The 15,191-nt window shown below is 50.7% G+C and overlaps 1 protein-coding gene across 8 annotated transcripts in view; it reads right to left on the bottom strand.

The window, feature by feature from the left end:
* Positions 1-15,191, bottom strand: part of LOC125949311 (heterogeneous nuclear ribonucleoprotein R) — a 48,262-nt gene that overhangs the window by 26,928 nt on the left and 6,143 nt on the right. The window contains exons 1-2 of one of the 8 annotated variants that reach the window (XM_049676244.1): positions 11,089-11,309; positions 9,216-9,555 (exon numbers count right to left, since the gene is read on the bottom strand). The exons of 5 other annotated variants lie outside the window; for them this stretch is intronic. The gene's annotated coding sequence lies outside the window, so the exon portion shown is untranslated. Of the gene's footprint in view, positions 1-6,617; positions 6,783-9,215; positions 9,556-11,088; positions 11,310-15,191 lie in introns of those variants that run through there. 2 more of the 8 variants (XM_049676241.1, XM_049676243.1) reach the window with 2 other exon arrangements.

The following is a 15,191-nucleotide window of genomic DNA, read 5'->3' as shown; positions in this document are numbered from 1 at the left end:
GCGTTGCGTTGAGTGTATTAATTGCTATAGGTGGTTGCGTGAGTTATCTCTTGTCGCTCACTGAAACGTTATTGAATTTCGCGGAAGTGCCATTAAGCAAAGGGGTGACTAAAAGCAGATAGCATTGCACGGTATTATAATGCTTGGTAACAGTGTTTTGCCTTTTGAAATGATTCAATGTGGGAATTAGAGAGTTAGAGTTTTGGAAAAGAAAAAACCCCACGCGATCCGAGTTGAGCATGCTTCACAGCGGTACCGCAACTGTGAGCTCCCGAAAATATTGCGAAACGAAGCCTCGTGTGTGCGTGAGTGAGTGAATTGGGGGGAACTCGTGGGGGGCCACGTACATGAGTCCTTCGTGCTGGCACGCGTTGCATTTACGAATATTGAGAATAATGTTCAGTGTGTTTCGCTTAAACATATGGCATTTTCAAAAACTCTTCTTTGCTTTTACCACTTGAGGACGATCTGGGAAGGATGTTAGGAAGAGAACTGTGACGCTACGCCTCCTGGGCACGCATGTGGTGTGGAACGGAAAAGAGTGACCTGAACTGGCTTAGCATGCGTCTGTCAAATTTCGCGGAACACACACAAACACACTGGCAGAGTTGGGTCTCAGTAAACTCAACCCCTTCCTCCCACCTCCCGATTTTCCTCACACTCCTTTGGCACCCTTGGCCCCACACCTCGTACTCCTACAGTAAGAATCCTGCTTCACTGTGTATGTGAAATACGCTGGGGGAAGGTTGGAAACACTTGGAGTCCCGCGACTATGAGCGAACACTTGGCACAAGGGGAAAATCCGTTTGTTCTGTGGGGGGGCGGCTACATTGAAACGATACACGCGGGCACACGCACAGCAAACACACACTGTTACACTCACCGCACCACATCAGAGCGATTTGCACAGCGTAGAGCATCGAAATTTGCCAATTGTTTGCCAAAAATGGGAGCATCGACGGGGGTAAACGTACTGTCACTCTAACCCTTACCGAGATATGCGCAACGCTGTTGCTGCTGCTGTTGCTGCTGCTAGCCCCACTCACCACAGCCTCGGTGGGGGCCCACTACTACCGATCAGTACACGCACCACCAAGTGGTGGACCATTTTCGGTTTAAGCCTGCCTGACAGCCAAACACCTTGAAACATTCGCACGGTCGCAACACATACACGCAGACACTCGTCGTTTTGCGGGTGCGAGTGGCAGGGCGGGTTTAATAGAACCCATGCTCCAACACCACCAAGCGGAGAGGTCAAAAAACTTAAGTCTAATGACCTTCAGATACGCGTTTTTCGCGATTTTTCGCTTTGTTTTTGTTGGATGTAAACTATGTCAAGACATTTATAGAACTTACACAGCCTCCTTTGCGTTATCCTTGTCGGGTAGTGTTGGTAACGGGCAGTGATTCACACGCTTGTGGTGAAGGGATATGGGGAGGAAGACGAAGGAAGGGAGGTGTTTGATTCCCTTCAGCTTTTGTTCCTTCGCCAACCCACCCACCCACCCTGCCGCCTTAGTGGCAGATTAGATTCCTTCGCGAAAGTCACGTAGCAGAGGCTATTTTCTTTGTCAAACGGCGACAGCAGCAGCACGGGAATGGCTTAACTCGCGCGCGACTTCAGTTCTTGTGGGGGCTTCGGCGAAATGGTCACACAGTCAGCAGCGATCTCAGCTTAGCGTTTGGATCGCAACACCTACTACGACCACCACCACCACCACCACCACCGCAGCCAGCTGAGGGCGCTCCAGGACGCTTACTCCAAAAACTAAGTGGAGGAGGTCCGTCCGTCGTGTGTTCTCGAAAATCTCATCCAGGAAACCTAGTGACTGCGAAAGAAGCACGCGCGCACCAGAGCATTCTATCATCACGACTAGGGCGCGCGCACCACCCGCCTTGATGATGGTGTGGTGTCCGGTGCGCGGACGATCCCAACATCCGCGAAACATACCATCATCTCGCTTTCTCGCTTTATCTCTCGTGCTCACTCTTTTCTCCTGCCACCCCATCACTGGCGGATACCAACACACCCCAACAACAACCCGGGGTTGAAAACGCCATCATCCACACCGCGCGCAACCAGCATCTAGGAGCTCTCGTTGCCGCTAAACAATGAGTAGGTTGAGCGCGAGGTTCGCGGATACGTGCTGGAGAGTCCCCCTGTTTCTCCGTATGCTCCAGGGCGTATTCAGCCCAAAAATGGGTTTAGCTCTGGATTACTTGGAAAATCGCGACCAACCCACCTCTGATGACCATGTGATGACACTAGGCTCAATGGAATCAATACACCCTCGTCCTGATAAGTGGTATGTTGATGATGATGCCTAGCATTCTAACACAAGACACAAGCTTACACACCACATGAAATACCGGGTTTCTAAACGCGAGGAGCTGCGTAATCGTTGCGACTGCGCTCCACCATCCATCGCAGTTCACGCAGATCGCAACCCAAGCAACCGCACCGAAAAGAGAGTGAGCGAAAGAGATAGATAGATAATGCGAATAAGGCAGGTGGTGGATGATGGGTGCAGGAGGGACGGGTTTGCCAAAAATTCGCAAAATAATGATCAACCTCCTTACCCACCACCACAAGGCACAAACGGCCACGCACACAAGTTCGAGATGCCATGTGCACTCCGCTGTGTTGGTTGCCGGCCGTGCGTTTGCTTTTATGTATGTGCGATTCCCCCCCGATGGGGTAAGGGTTTTGCGAATCTTCTTTTCAATTCGCGGCCGGCGTTTTAGTTGCTTTTTCTCTCTTTTCTTCGTGGCCCCTTTTTTCGTCGAGTTCAAGCTACTCCCGCGTTCCGTTCGATTGAACGCGTTCGCTCTCGTCCAAACCATCTCTGATCTTGCAACAAGCAACGGTACCCACGGACGGCAATCTTGGGTGGATGGCCGCGGCTTGGAGCCGCGGGAAGAAATCGCGAATGAATGATGCGAACATGCGCCAGCATGCGAAGATCCTCGCTGAACGCCCTGTACCAACACACGGGAACAGCAGGCGTCTGAGTGTGTGTGTGTGTGTGTGTGTGTGTGTTTGCTGTGCTGTGCTGTTGCTCACTGTTTCATAGGTTATTCACCTTTTGGACGCGCGTTTTCGTGACGCAACACGGCCAATCAAGAACAAGCCCCCCCGGTTTTGGTCAAGAGCTCCAACAACGCACACTTCTTTTGCGCCAAACGGGACGGCGGGGATTGATTGTACAGCGGTAATGTGGGCAAAAAAACTAATCAAGGTATCCTTAGGCTGCCAGCAGCAGCAAATATCCCTTCGATGAAAAGTCGCAGGACTCACTTTGCGCACAAAGGCAGGGTGCGTCACATATCGACAAAAATTTACGCTACGTACAATCTGTGACCGGTAATAAGATATTGATATTCTTACTTTGTTTTCGCAGCCTTGCCAAGCGCATTCTCATTATGCCGTCGAATTCGAGAGTGTTCCTTGGTAAAATCGCGAGCCCTCAATTTTTGTCAATTTCTAGAACGACTCTATCTTCTCTCCTGCTTATCACTAGATTTTTTCGTTAATTTTCTTTTCGATCTTTTCGATTGTTCCACACGCCACTGTGTAATGTATTCGCAGAAATGTTTCGTTATTTGCAATTTGTTCACGCTTCTGCGAGAGAAACGCTTTTGGAAGACGATCACAATTTTACCACACGTTCGAACGAACACCGATCCTGAGGATACTGAAAGACGACAGTCGAGCCAATGGCAACTGTGATCGGAAACTAGCGCTCTAGACCAGAGGCAGGCAGTCAGACCAACCAGGCGGACCCGACGCTTGCTGCAACGGAACGCTACTATGACAACGAGAAACAGGATCTCTTGAGGCAGCACTGAACCTCACTGGTGTTGTGATGGTGGTAAGAAAATTAGTCTTCAGCAAAAGACGTTATTTAATTTTATTAAATTCAATTACAATTCCAGACATCGAGATCAGGGCTCGCGGTTCGACCGCCTACGGATGCAGCAGCAGGAACACTTCCTTGTCGCGGGAGATGATGTTACGGCAAAGAAAGCTCCGCGCAACCATTCAATCCCCAAGGGAATGGTCTGCGAGACTGCAACACATCCTTGCCACCCTCACTACCTCCCTTTGGCACATACAAAGAGGATTCACAAAAGGATGAGAAAGGAGGACTAAGCAGAGAAGTAGCAGCAGCAGCAGCAGCAGCAGCAGCAGCAGCACAGGGCGGTCTGCCGTCAGCTGTATATAAATCGATTTTCTACACAGATCGTACTTTTTCTCGCATTTTAGCGTCAACCCGGAAAAGCGATGACGTCCGCACACAACACTCTGCCGGAAATTTGGCTTTCCAGTCGGGGTTTGTGTGTGTGTGCGCGGTGTGTTAGTCTGCGGCAGCGTATCTTGTATAAGGGGGTGTCCTGTGAGCTGGCTGGCTGCCGGTTTTGCACATAGTCTGTCCCTGCTGGAAATGCGCCAGACGACGTCGTTCGTTGTCATCGTCATCGTCTTTGTGTTCCCTCCCTCCTCGCCGTTCCCGGGGCTGTTGGCACTTCCAAAAAGCTAGACACGACACGAGCCGAAAAAGGCAGCACCGAACCTTCACACACAAACGAGAGGCACACAATCGGAAGCAAAGGTCTGGGTGGCCGGCCAGTGGGTGGTGGGAGAATTTTCCGACGAAACGCACACCAGCACGCGTCTGCTGGGAAAGGATACGCGCGCGCGGGAGAGGCACATGGTTTTTCTCCTGTCGCGTGGAAAATTGGATCTCATTCTCCTCCTCGCGTCGGAATGAGTAAGCGAACCGGGACTACGAGCGGGCAAGCAGGACAACTCTAAACTCGGGACCTGGGCCTGCCGCAGCACCCAGACCAAGCAGTCTGCACGTTGGTTACCACCACCGCCGCTACCGCCACAACCACCAGTAGATAAGAAACCCGCCAGGGCATGGGTTCCCTTAACCCCTCCCGTCACCCTCCTTTTTTCTCTGCCTGTAACCCTCTCGCTCTCTCTCTGTTTCACTTGCAATGACTCTATCACACATATACCAAGGGCTAATGCTCTCTATCTCACTTGCGGCTGGCTGGCTGGCTGGTGCGCGAAGGCTCTGACCAACCCCAACGGCTAGACGTTGAGAGGTGGCTGTCTGGCTGTATGCCTTGTAGTAGCCATGATTTTCCGGCCGGCGTGCGCGTGGGCTCGCTTCGGGAAGGACTTTTCATCGAAGCGGTTCCGACTGCCGCCCCAACCGCCACCACCTCAGACACCAAAAAGCGCAGACAAAATCGATATTTTTAGACGGCGACCACTACAACCGTACTTTGTGTGTGGTTGGAGAGAGCGCTAGAGTTCTCGATAATGTTGGGGTGTGTTGGTACCAGTATACTTAATACTGCCAACAACCTGCCCCAAGCCCAACGTTCGGTCTCCGCCGCCTTGGCCGCTGCTGCTACTGCTGCCGTGTTTAGTGCATTAGTTCGTTGTCTGTGAAAATCGTCTGTAGCAGTTGCAATAATACTGGCACCGATTTTCCACTGCACCACTACTTCCGCCTTCTCGCCTTGGTCAAGAGGGTGCAGAGGGTAGAGCAGAAAGCACGGCAGGACCGGAGCCTTTTTCCATCCATGAATTGCTAATATTCCTAGGAAAGAACGTTGGTTCTTCCCTTCCGTTTGCGGGTCTGGTTTTTCCTGCAATTTTCCCTGTACACCGTTAGGCGCAACGTTTCAAAACAATTTATACCTTCCTGCATGAAACCGGAAGACGGAAGTAAATTTAGTAGAACCCCATACTTGCTATTAGCTCTCCCCTACTCAACGTGCGTTCTTGGAGAACCTCCAAACGTGCGCGAGAAGCACTGTTTGAAACTTTTAATTAAAACTTTTCCGTCATAAGCGAAACTTTGCTATTCAAACGATGAGACGGTATGGGTAAGGCCAGCCCTGCGGCTGCTACCCATCAGTACCGTTCTCGTTGTAATCAATCGATTCGTTGGGTCGCAGGCAGCATTACGATAACCTGATCAAACTTTGTGTAAAGGTAAACATTTAACACTGCCACGCCCTGAGTACCAGAGCGAGCGCAAGAGAATTGAACGGTAAAGGTGGATCATATTGTATCTGGAAGTTGTCTAAGGCTTTCCCTCTTTTTCTGTACGATCAAAATCCCCGCGCAGTACGGGAGCTGGACAGGCTGAGGAATAGGGTTAAAACCAGTCCACGGTTGAAATGAAACCCACAGTCAAGTCTTACCCACAGCCAATCGCTATCGCTCCCTCTCTGGCTCTCGCTTTTCCGTGTCACAATCCTGTGGACGCTGATTTTTATGCAAAAAAGTGGTTCCCGACAAGCACACACAGTGATCCCCGAAGCACGTACAGTGACCAGTCGGTACACAGGTGATTTTGGCTGCTATCTTTATCCCTTAGATAAAAAAAAACCCAACATAGCACCGTGTACACATCCGGGTTCTGTATTTTTTTGTTTTCTTTTCGAAATTTCGGTCGAGGGTTCTACGGTAAAATCGCTTCACGACGACAGGTTCGAATCGACAGGTTTGTGCGTTGGAACGGAAGGGTAAAACACTTTCAAATGATGCTGGAATGTTTGTTCTTTTCTAGATCTCCCGCTACTTGGCTCACCTTTTCCTGGCGCACTGGAAAGACGAAAAATGTGTGTTGCTAGACGGCTCTGTTGTATCAACGATACATCAAGAGACAAACCGGCACAGTTGAAATATTCCCGAACAAAATATTAGAATACCGTAGATGGCAGATGATGATGACTGCCGTGGTTTACTTCCGGAAAAATCACGCGCTAGAAGCTGTTCGCTCGCGGTGCTGCAACACTACACGAAAGGCTGAAGGTCTTGATTTCTCCGACCTCAATGAGAACACTTCGTTTTGCTCGAAACTTGAAACCGAACACTCTCCCTCCCCCGGAAATGGCGGTCACAAAAGATCTGTTTTGTCGCACGGATCGAGCAAATGCACTTTGGATCTCCACCGTAAGAATGAGCACCACAGCACAAGGAGGAACTGCTGGTTGCGCCGAGAGAAGCAGTGAATGCGTTGTTTGCGTGGCTTGCGTGCCTTGTGTAGGAAGAACAAGCAGACACCACACACATCACACACCACACGAGCGGCAAAAGAGATGAAGCATCCGTCCTGCTTCGCACAAGACGAATTCTGTGCTCCCGGGGCCCACTGCTCTTTCTGAACCGCCGGTGACCGCAACAGCAGCAGCAGCTCGTTGTATGTTACGTACCGCCGAGAAGCGTGTGCAGCTGCAAGGACACAGAACAACGTACTGCCTGCAGTGCGCAAGCTACGAAGATGACGACCAACGCACCGGACGCGAAGTGCGATGCTTTCGTGTGCAGCAGCGACCGCACCAGTACCAGCACAGATGCCCGCGCGCACATGAAGTGCAGTGTGCAAAAAAGGGGGGAGAAAGCACAACCGAGAACTGCACGCAATGGCCAGAAACGGGCTAAGGGCGCGCGCGCGGCACGGCACACCGCACCGCCCCCCGTGGCGAGTACATTTTTCCATTATGCTACACGGGGTTTGCTCGGTTGTAAGGGTGTAGTGATTGCAATTGTATGTGCATGTGATGCACTTTGTGCACATGCACACCATCGCCATACCGCCATCACATTCGGTTGCTGTACATACGACAACGCGTGTGCTCTCATTGCACGGCGTACACACACTGCAGAATAATCTTTTCTGTCGCTGCTGCTGCTGCTGCTGCTGCTGGGGAAGCTTCGCACACCACATGCTCATCTCGCACACAACGAGTAGTGGTACACGTTCCGTCGCAGCCATTCCATCAGTATTATACCCGTAGGAAGGGGTTTTCAGGCCGGCCGGTTCCGCGATGCGCAGGCTACAGATATGCACTAACAGCACACAGCAACAGCTCATCACAGAGATGGCGACAGCAAATGCCGTTTCGATGCATCAATGGTTGTGAACCGTTCGAGCGCATGTGGAACTATTTTTTTAAAATAAAAATATCCTTGCGACTCTCCATTTTGCTGCTCCCTAATACTATATACTACGACTGCTGATACTGGGATCCTTCTGCTGGGTTCTAGGATGTTATCAGAGAGACGCAAGAAGCTTCCGGTTGCGAGTCAGCAAAGCAGATTTAACAAAAATCAACCCAACCCACTCCGAGACGAGCAATCTCGTCTCGTGCGCGCGGTGGAGCAGCCAAGTGTGCCACAATTAAGTGTGCGTGAATCCACGCGAAGATGATCGAAGCATGGACGACGGAGTCTTTCCGAATGATACAGAGAGAAAGAGAGAGATAGAGCCAGAGAGTTTAAGCGCGAGACAGTGAACGAAAGAGAGAGAATGGACTATGGAGATCGACAGGAGCAGCAGCAGAAGGAAATGGAAGCATGGAATGAGCGAGAAATTCAAGCAAGCAACCCGAACCACGAGGCGGCCGATTACGTGATGACGACTGCCGTTGACGGGAGCATGAGGAGAGTATGTGGGGAACAGATAGAGGAAGCTCAAATACCGGGGGGTTGCAAAGCAACACAACAAAGAAAAAAAAAAGCATAAAGTTAGGAAAGCATGAAAACCGAGCAAATATCAATACACCATGTGAAAAAACAAAATGGTGGCCACGAGCTGCTGATGACGAGAGCGCGCCCGGTTAGGCGGCCTTCAACGTCGCGCTGCGGGCTGCATTGCATAGATCGCATGGCCGAGGAAGCACAATTGATGACGAGGAGCATTGCGAAAATGAGTAGCAGCAGCAGCACCACCAACACCACGAGGTACTAATCTTCTCAATTCTTGACAACAAAAAAAAAACCAAAAACAATTATCACAGCTTTCCTTAATGGTTGATTGGCAAACATTCACTCTCAGCGGCTCAAAAAAAACATTTTATGCTTACGCGGCATGGCCGGCTCACGCGTCTAACCCACACACCATTCGAGTAGTTTTTTCTTTCTAGCAGTCAGGATCGGCTTAAGTGTCAAAAAATGGAACTAACTACTACCACTATCAGCCGCGTCGTCTCGTCGTCCATCTTTACGCGTGGTAAACTATGACATTCAAAAGGCTAGGCTTAGAAGAGCATGCAGGATCGCAGCGAGCTAGCGATTCGCCCACAGGTCGCCTATCGATGCCATCTTGTTTCCGATTCACGGCGCCCACGGATTCGAATTATGACAAACTGGGTTAGATAAGCAATAGGGAGAAACACAAACTTACTCAGGGCCGCCGTGTGACTACTGTCGGCGCGCTGGAGCAGTGCGACTGCAAGTGTATGATGCTGCTGCTGCTGCTGGTGGATCACACCCGTCGCACGCTCCCCGTTTTACTTTTAATCTATCGGGGGCGCAAATTGCGGTTTGACTAGCGCGCCGCCAACATACACAAAATAATATGCTTCACTCCGAATGCTTCTTCGCTCTCTTGGGCGCACTAACAACACGTACACTCAGCCACACACACAAAGAAGCGCGCGCGCGCGCCCTCTCTAAAGCCGTTGGCTACTGTGGAGCCAATCGATCGCACTCGGGCTGTTGGCTTGTTTCGACGAGAAATCGATCTGCAAAAAAGAAGATGAGGATGATGATGGCGATGGCGATGTTTGGTGAAAAACTTTCACCAATCCTCTGTGATGTGTGTGTGTGTGTGTATGTGGGTTGTGTGTGTGTGTGTGTGTGGGAAAGGAACAGTAATCCTTCCCGGGAGCATGTGCTTCGAAGGAATCAGCCACGCACAATATTCGCACAACCTCTACACACAGAGCGACGCAACGATTGCTTGCAAAAAACTGTGCGAATCGAGCAGACCCACTACACGAGGTTACTCTGCTAGGGGGGGCTGGCTAGTCTCTCGCTCCCCACCACCACACACTTGTGCTCGCAGGCGCAGGAGGAGAAGACTACGCGAATTTGGCGCTGATCGCGGCAGCGATGGTGATGATGATGATGATGATGTCGCAGCACCAAGTAAAAGAAGACAAAAGTTGATGGCGATTGCGTGATGACGAAGGCTCCTCCCTTCCACCTTCCTTTTTCTCACTGCAAACCTCTCACGAACGCAACTTTCACTTCTGCTTTCCCAAACCTTTCACACAAAGCCCGATCTCCACCACCGAGCGATCACCGGATCGAGAAGATTTTACTGTACAACCCACCACCAGCAAAACCACAGGCACTAGAACGAAAGTAGCGATCTGAATGATCGATCCCGCAACATCGAAATCCGTTCACACAGCACACCACACCAAGTTTTGGGATATAAGGAGGAGCTAAAGTAGGTTTAAGCCAAACGAACGCATGCGACAGACACCACAGAGACGCATTTTCTGCTTGCAAATCTTCTTGTGTGCCGCCATGCCAAGGTAGGAGGAGATCGACAAAAGCACACAATCACAGGCACGCACGCACGCACGCACTCCTCGATACACGCACACACTGCCGGGACACGCACCCACGAAAAAAAAAGATCATTTACGATACGGGAGGATCCTCGCAAACCACCAGCAGACAGCAAGCTACCAGCAACGATTGGAACAGGAACGATTCCTCTTCCGCCTCAACCGCCGTCGCCGCCGTCGGTGTATCTAGGCCAAAGAAGTCATCCTGACAATGTTTGCGTGGTGAACGCGTCGCAAAGGCCAGCAACACATTCAATGACATTCGTTCTTAAAACAGCTCTGTTTTCCTATGTTGCATGCACATTTCAGGCACTTGTTCTCACGTCACTAATACCGATTTTCCGCTAACAGAATCCGACGTAACCGACGGCAGAATGCAACAAATGGCCGGTGCACTCAGCATGTTAGATTAGATGCGATTATCGAAGGGATGCATCACATTTCGCCCGATATGTGGAAGTGATGGCGCTAGTATGCAACATACATGGCATAACAATTGACCAAACCACCCGCATAATGTGCAGGTCTACGGGTGTCATCATTGCCGCCGGTGCCGTCAGTATCCCCGCATTGAACGATCAAACAGTCCACACACACACACACACGGTTCACACGCACGCGGAACGCACTGCTGCCCGTACACCCCCCGATCGAACGATCCGGTTGGTAACGCCACAAACCCAATGAAGGACCCACCGGCAGCAGGAGGACAGATAAAGCTGGCGGTCGACGGCCACACTACGACGGAGAGAGAGAAGCCAGAGACCGCGACCCCACCCGGTGGGTTTGATGTGATGATACCCCAGGTTTTTTCTTGCGCTGGGCACACGGCAACAGCAGCAGCTACCCAAAGGAAAAACGGAACGTTCTGCCACCGTGCGGCGCTATCATGCAACTGAGAGCGAGCGAATCATCGCTTCCCGGCACACACCTTCAAAAGCGACGAGCGGCCTAGTGGCTGTAGCGGCCAGCACACATTCGCATCACGTTGCCCGTGCCGCCGGCCGCCGAGAGCATCGGGTTCACCAATGGGGCCGCCCTCCCTGCCCAGTGTGTGCCGATTTCGCATGTTTCGCATGAAACACCGAAGGAACGCAGCAGCATCGATGCAACGGGCGACGGCAGCACCAAACCAGCATGGTCAGAGCAAAGCAGGCATGGCGGTAGGCAGTAGCAACGACGACGACGACGACGACGACGACCAGGACGACAACATAACAACACCAACAACAACATAAAAAGTGGAAAGAAAATTCCAAAACGGAAAGGGAAGGGAAGGCAAAAAAAAAAGATTCCTAACCCTTTTCTGGCCAACCAGCCAGCGACGAGCGATTTTATTCATTCGCGAAAAGGGAACGATGCCTCTTGTTCTTTCTCGCTCTCTCTCTCTCTCTCTCTCTCTCTCTCTCTCTCTCTCTTGCTCGCTCGCTCGCTTGCACGCACGTACGCACGGTTCTGATGATGGTGCGCCAGAAAGGAGAAAGGAAGCTCGCACTCCATCTCGGTCTGGCATCATCATGATCATCATCATCATCACCGTCATCATCGCCATGATGGGTGGCTTTGTGTTTGCAGTGCTTTCTATATTACCTGGCGTCTCCTACGGGGGGATTCTTGGTTTTACTTTGGCTTGGTTTGTGCTTCCTTCTTTCTTGAACGAATTAGACGCGCCGCCTGGTTATATGTGTGTAATAAACGCGGAATGCGCGTCACCCCGTTTGCCACACGCACGCACACACATGCGCACACACATACACATACGTAAGTACATACATACACACGTACAGCCGCACCAATACTTTGCTTTCAAAAACCGACACCGACATTGGCATACGACATCGTCACTGTCCCCCTTTCTTCACCGCCACCAATCACGCGAGGGAGGGTGGAAGAAGAAGAAGATGAAGAAGAAGCAGAAGTGAGTTGCTTGTGCCTTAGCATAAAGAGCGAAATCAAACGCGACATAACGAAGGAGCGAACAGGATACACGACCACCACACAGTGGCTGTCTCACACCAAACGTCGCTAACAGGGTTAGAACGGGTGGGGAGGGTGGATGGTTCACGTGAGCGGCCAGCGTGGGGTGGAAGTGGGGAAAGGGGTTTGCAAAAATGTTTGCAAAATATCTTCTACCGCGAGTGATGGGCCAGTTGGGGTGCTGGTGGTGGTGGTTGTTGGGGAGACACTATAAAGATGACAGCAGCATACAACACTCGCAGCACCGATTCGCAGACACGCTGATACATAGGGGAGGTGGCGACTGGTTTCGCGATCGAATTGACAGGTCTCTCCGACTGCGCCGGGCTCCAGTGCCGTGCCAGTGTGTCCGCTTTCTTGTATTTGTGCCGTGTGTACCAGAGCGAGTACCATGCTTCTTGGCGCGCCTCCTTCTTCTTTCCGGACAGAAAGTTTAAAAAAATCTCCCCCCAAAACGCTCCTTCAACGAAGCAAAACTTTGATAACCGAGCCCTCTGTGATCCTTCGGAACCAAGCAAAGTGCCTACTTTACCAGACATACGAGGCAGTAAACCTTTTTTTCACGAGAAGCCGGTCAGTCACAGTCCGGTCAGGGGCCGCGTTGCGACCAACACACGAATACACACAGCAACAGCAGCGGGCAGCAGCAGTGTTTAAATTTCCCCACATAAATCACACATTCAAAGGTGGTCGGAAAGGAAGGAAGAAGCAAAAAAAAAATCGCGTCTCGAGAGCACTCACTACCGAGAGAGTACCGAGGACCGATCGAGAGTAGCCAACACAACACAAGAAAAACGTTTTCGGAACGGGTTAGACTGGGTTGCATATGCTGCAAAACCCACCCCACCCAATAAGGGGAGGCTTTCACCCCACCCTAAATCTTTTTACCTTAAAATTGCAAAAAAATGTCACTCCACTTTTGGCGGCGGTTTCAGGAAATGGTAAACTTACAAAAAAAAAAAAGGAAAAAAAATGTGCCGGCTTCGTCGTGTACGAATCCCGCCCGAATGTGAAGGAACTTGATGTTCCTCGGGTCAGCGGGAGTTGGCATAGGAACACATCGCGGCGGTAAGGGCACGCCAACTTACGCACACCAGCCCACCAGGCAGTGCGGCGTTCGTGGCTGTTTAAAAGTACGCCAGGAAGAGCCAACCAGCAGCAGCACACACAAAGCGGAGGAAACAAACTTGAGGAGGTTTGTGCGGCTAGCAAATCGTACCAGAAAGGGGGCGCATGATGTGAAAGATGTAAAGATGAAGGGTTTCTTCTGGTGCGAGTGGTCGGATCGCAGATTGCATATAACGAGTGTGCGTGCACAATTGCTCGTGTGCTCGTTCTTCTGATGAGTTCTGAGTTAAAAATCTCATTTTTCACCAAAAGCCCACACACACACACATACAAACACGCCTGGCAGGACAGGAGAAGGAACCCACCAGAGAAAGGGGTTTATTCAGCCGGATGGATTGGCCCCGGCGTGTGTTTGCCTAGCGTTTCACCATAAAAGGTACACACACGTGAACTTGATTGCGTGCAAATGCAGCAAATGCTGTAGAACCACATTCAGCACCGAAAACTGCACTGTTGGCCTGTTGGAGAGTTGGATTCGGTGGAGGTCTAGGTAGAGAATGTGTCGCTGCGACCGCGACTTTACCATCGAATGGCTGGCGGTTGTGTGTATGTGCTATCGGTGCTAGCTACCGATGACAGTGCCGGGACCGGTATGAGATTGGCACATTCGTGCGCATGTTGTGTGTGCGAATTTTTGCGCGAGTTGAGTGCCACGAAACCAACATACCGTCTGTGAGTGAGGAGAGCCGCTAGTTTGTCGGGTTGCGCAAAGTGTGGTTGTGCAAATCTGTCCTCACAACCCCCCTAACCCACCCTTCTTCCAGCCTACCCCAGGCATGGGCAAGAACTCATCGGCAGCATCATGTGCGCGCTTCGGGCGCTCGTGAGATTCTATAGGCGACGAACGCGCACGAGTGCCGGCTGACCTTGGAGCAATGCGATGCGGCATCCATAGCCAGCCGCGCTGTCACGTAGCGCGGCGCACACACCGACTAACGTTGATTTCGCACGGAGCTGCGTTTTTTTGCACAACCTTACGTTACGGTGCAATTTTTACCGCAAATTAAATTGGAAGCAATAGATAAAATAAAATGATCCTTATTTGTGAAGAGTAAAGGACCATGCGTCCCCATCGGGCATTGATGTCTCTTTGCCGTTTAATCGAGCAAACTATAGAGACAAAACCATGAGATATGATTAACTCATTTTAAAAACAGTGTATAACTATTGTTATCATCTGTTCGATTGTTTTGGAGACATTTTTTTTTCTCTAATGCTCCGACCATGCAATTGTATGCTAACTAATGCAATGGGTAATAACTAATATGTTAGCATAAATTTACAATAATTAATTTACAGTATAACAAATAATTTACAGTGTTTTAGAATCCTCGCCCCCTGCAAGTGCGTGCCCATCTCGACGATGCTGCACCCAATGCTGCCCCATCAACGAAACGTCAAAATCCCGTCGCCGCCTCCTTTTGCGCTACTGTCACGTGGATCACCTACAGTAAACAACGATTGTATTGCATCTGTTGTTGCTAGGCAGGTTTGCGAAATATTTTGCGCGGGGTAATACAAAGATATTCTCACTCATGTCTTGCACGTCCGCATTATCAGTATTCTATCTTCTTTTTTCTTTTTTAGCATTCATTTGTGACACACACACAAGCTCGTGTTGTCCAGGGGTGCATACAGCACCAAACACCGTCGGGGTATTAAATCGATTGGCGATTGGTGTGGCTCACCATCCG

This window comes from Anopheles darlingi, chromosome 2 (assembly GCF_943734745.1).
Source record: "Anopheles darlingi chromosome 2, idAnoDarlMG_H_01, whole genome shotgun sequence".
NCBI lineage: Eukaryota > Metazoa > Arthropoda > Insecta > Diptera > Culicidae > Anopheles > Anopheles darlingi.
This window is presented reverse-complemented; position numbering and strand designations above follow the sequence as displayed.